This window comes from Lepus europaeus, chromosome 1, assembly GCF_033115175.1.
Source record: "Lepus europaeus isolate LE1 chromosome 1, mLepTim1.pri, whole genome shotgun sequence".
Taxonomy (NCBI): Eukaryota; Metazoa; Chordata; class Mammalia; order Lagomorpha; family Leporidae; genus Lepus; species Lepus europaeus.
In genome coordinates this window covers 71,803,522-71,807,667 of record NC_084827.1, presented here as the reverse complement: position 1 = coordinate 71,807,667, position 4,146 = coordinate 71,803,522, and positions in this window count along the sequence as shown.

Genomic DNA, 4,146 nt, shown 5'->3' with positions numbered 1-4,146 from the left:
GGCTGTGATGCGCTTTGATCCAGGGCTTCCTGCCTCCAGAATGGAGAGTATTGTTACAGAGGCCTGAACAAACCAGTGAGTGGCTAAATTTATGTCTCAATTCTGTCCTTTCCCTCATTCTATCACCCTGTCCTCCCTCTCTTCCTTCTTCCTTTAAGTTCTTTATTAACTAAAAAACCTTAAATCATAAGGCATGAATAGAATAAAAGCTGAAATCCCCTTTTCGAGGATCCTCTGCACTCCCACTCCTCTTTTTACTGCAGTCATTAATATTTTGATGTACGTGTTACAGCAAGTGTATTTTGATGTGTATGCAGTCTTTTTCTATATGTCCAATTACAAACATATAGGTATTTTTGCTTTTGTATTATTAATAGTCCCAGTATAAGAACTATCATTATTATTTATTATATAACTATAAATATTATATATTATAAAGTATAGATTGAGCACCCCTAATAAAAATAAAAAACCCACAATGCATCATGCTTTGGAATTTTTTGAGTATGGACATGATGCCAATTCTACACTAAGAAACTTTGTTTCATGCATAAAATTATTTAAAATACTGCGCATAATTACTTTCATGCTATGTGTCTAAGATATACATAAAATATAAATAATTTTATGTTTATACTTGGGTCCCCTCCCAAATATCTCATTACACACACACACACACATGCTCTAAATTTAAAAAATCCCCAATTCCCAAACTCAAAATACTTCTGTTCGCAAGTATTTTGGGTAAGTGATACTCAATCTAGAATATATTGTTACCTTATGAACATTTGATGGCAGTAAAGAACCTCTCTCTGTATATTCAGGTATAATATTACATGAAATTGTAAGTGATGAGTTCCAGTGCTTTAATTTTGTAGCTAAATAAAACAAAGCCTGAATTGGTTCTTTATTCTTCTCTGAATTACACCATAAAACAGTTACTGCTCTCCATAGAAGCCATCTCTAGGAAAATACAAAGCATTTCAGAAGAGCCTCATTAGGGTAACCTATATTATTATTTTTTGCTAAAGAGTGTTCTTTGTAAAACAGTGTTTAGTATCCCAGGATACTAAATAGAGGAGGTAAGAAATGATTAGAATCTGGAGTAAACAAGAATGCTTGGGGGAGTAAACTTGGGGAAGTAAACTTGGGGAGCTAAACCTGATCTCTGGCTTGTCATTTCACTATAGTGCTCTTAGCAATTCTTATACAAACCCATTTGTCTATCTGCTTGCAACCTCCTGGAACTGGAGAGTATATATCTCCCTTCAACATATCTTTGCCATGGGCTAGCAGGATCTCCTTTATGGAGAAATTTTCATATGGCATAAAAAACACTGTATTTTCTAATAATTTTGGGAACAGCAGACAATTCCTAAATCATGTATCAAGATGGGGAGTGTGATTTGCTGATTCAGACACAATTCCTATATTCATCCTGCAATTCACCTGGAGATGGATTCATAATGGAACTATCTGTTGCATCACTAATAAAATATTGCTTTATGTTCTCTCATCCATTCACTCAGGCTCCTTTTCTGAGTTGGTTGCATAGTCAGGATCCTGAGGCTTAGTTGGATAGTGAACGGAAGGAACAGCTGGGATTTCCTTGGAGAATGTCCCAGGGTTATGCTTGCAGGGACACATTCCTGTTTTAATTAGAAATGTAGAGGTTCTAAGGATGAAATCAGGTGAGTGGAGGAGAATTATGTTAGCCCTCCAATTTTTTGCTTAAACTGGGAAAGTGAATTATGTGGTTCATTGGTTAATTCCTGAAGTCAGTGTGCTTAGCCAACCATGAGTGTGGGGTTTCAACACAGGTGGAAGAGGAGGAGAAATTTTTAATGGACTGGAAATGCTTCAGCCATGCTTATACTTGCCAATGAGTCAGATACACCTGTGCTGGCTTGGAGTGACGTCCACAAGGATTTGCAAAATGGAAACCTCATTTGAATTTTAAATAGTTTGAAGACACTGTTGAAATCAGGCCAGGTTTATCCTGTGATTGGGAAAATCAGGACTCTTAGGTAGTCATCTACCGATGCATACTACTTTGAAGAAGAAACAGTATTTCTCTAACTATTATCACCTTGGAAACTAACTGCTACCCAGTAAGTTCCCATTCCTCAAATTGTAGCTTTCCGTTAGTGACTTAAAAATCCAAGCCTTAAAGAAAAGGAGAGAAAACTGAAATCCTTTAGATACCTTTCTGTGCTTCAGCACTCTTTATTTGATTGCATCAAGTTTCTGAAATAAGTATATTTTATGTAGTAAAATCTTAAGCAACTGTTTTTATTTATTTTAAAATAAATCACGTATATTACCATAAAAAGAAAAGTATGGAAGGTGTTTGACAGAAAACAACATTTTGCTTTGAGGTATTATGTTCTATAAACTATCATAGAGTAAATATAATTAACTTTCTGCGCTTTCTGCACTGTGTTTTAGGAAATGTGAACATTAAATATGGCTGCTAATAATTTGACCCTTGTGTGTGTCTTTATATATATTAAAATTAATATTTAATATATATTAAAAATATATGGGCTCTTCTGACTCTTCTGATAAATTGAATATAATTAAAGTGATCCTATGACAGTTTTTTGGACCAGACCTTAAGGGACTTCTTGTCTCCTGGAATACTTACTCACGGAACACAGTTACCATGCCTTTAAAAAAACCAGTTATCTGGCCAGCACCGTTACTCACTAGGCTAATCCTCTGCCTGTGGCACCGGTACTCTGGGTTCTAGTTCTGGTTGGGGCACTGATTCTGTCCCGATTGCTTCTCTTCCAGTCCAGCTCTCTGCTGTGGCCTGGGAAGGCACTGGAGGATGGCCCAGGTGCTTGGGCCCCTGCACCCTCATGGGAGACCAGGAGGAAGCACCTGGCTCCTGGCTTTGGATCGGATTGGCGCAGGGCGTCAGACGTAGCGGCCATTTGGAGGGTGAACCAACGGAAGGAAGAACTTTCTCTCTGTCTCTCTCTCACTGTCTAACTCTGCCTGTCAAAAAAAAAAAAAAAAAAAAAGAAAGAAAGAAAGAAAGAAAGAAAGAAAGAAAGAAAGAAAGAAAACCCAGTTGTCCAAGTGGAGGTGTTCATATGAAAAGAACAAAGGCCCTCAGCTGACAGTCTGAGCACCAACTTGCTGTTGTGTAGGTGAGCTACCATCTTGTGGATACATGAACTGCCTCTGCTAATGGAGGAAAAGAATTGCCTAGAAATGCCTTCCCCGAACTCCTGACTCAAGCAAATACACAAGAAAACAGTGGCTGTTTTTCAGTCGTTGGCTTTAGCCGTTATTAGTACGCATCAGTAGATAGCCGGAAGAGGAATTTTGATGTGATGGAGCAGTGCAGCCCTTGTTGACTTCAGATTTCTGGTTTCACATTCTGGCTCCAAAATGTAATAGTTTTGTGACTTTGGAGACAGTAACTAAATCCCTGTCAGCCTCACAGATAAGTTTCCTTATCTGTGAAATGGAAGTAATGATCTAGCTCTAAAAGCTGTGGTAAAGATTACAGATAAGATATGTAAAAGTGACTGTTATAGTTTCTGGAAGATGATAATAGCATAGAAACAGTTACTATTTGTTGGTTAACCCATCTCTCTGCACCTGCTTCTTCCTAAGTGATTTTTCCAGAGTGGGGTATTCTTAAAGGGGATATCCTTTTTGGAAATCAATTTAGCTGGTGATTCAGTGTTTTAAGATGTTTATATATCTTTCCTCAGGTAATTCTGTTTTATGACTCTATTCTAAGGAAATATTTCTAAGTACTGGCCATAATATATCTATCCATGAAATAAGATGCTTTTGTGGTTTTCTGCTCTCTTTGAAGCACTTAAGGGAATTAATTCTGCTTGAGGGAACTTCAAAAAGCTCACAGAAAAATGAAATTAAGAGAAAATGTGCACTTGTATGGAATTTTTGAAGACCTTACATACATACATTCTTTCTAAGTGTATCCCTATGTTTTGTAGACACACCAACCTAAGTTTTGGAATGCAGAAGCTCAGTACACCTCCTCAAGGTAACGTTGTCCCCAATGACTCACTTACACAGTATTGACAGCAATTGGGAAGGTGGCTTACATATGGAAGAATTCAATGAGGAAACATAACTTTTGAGAATTGTCTTTTTTTAACA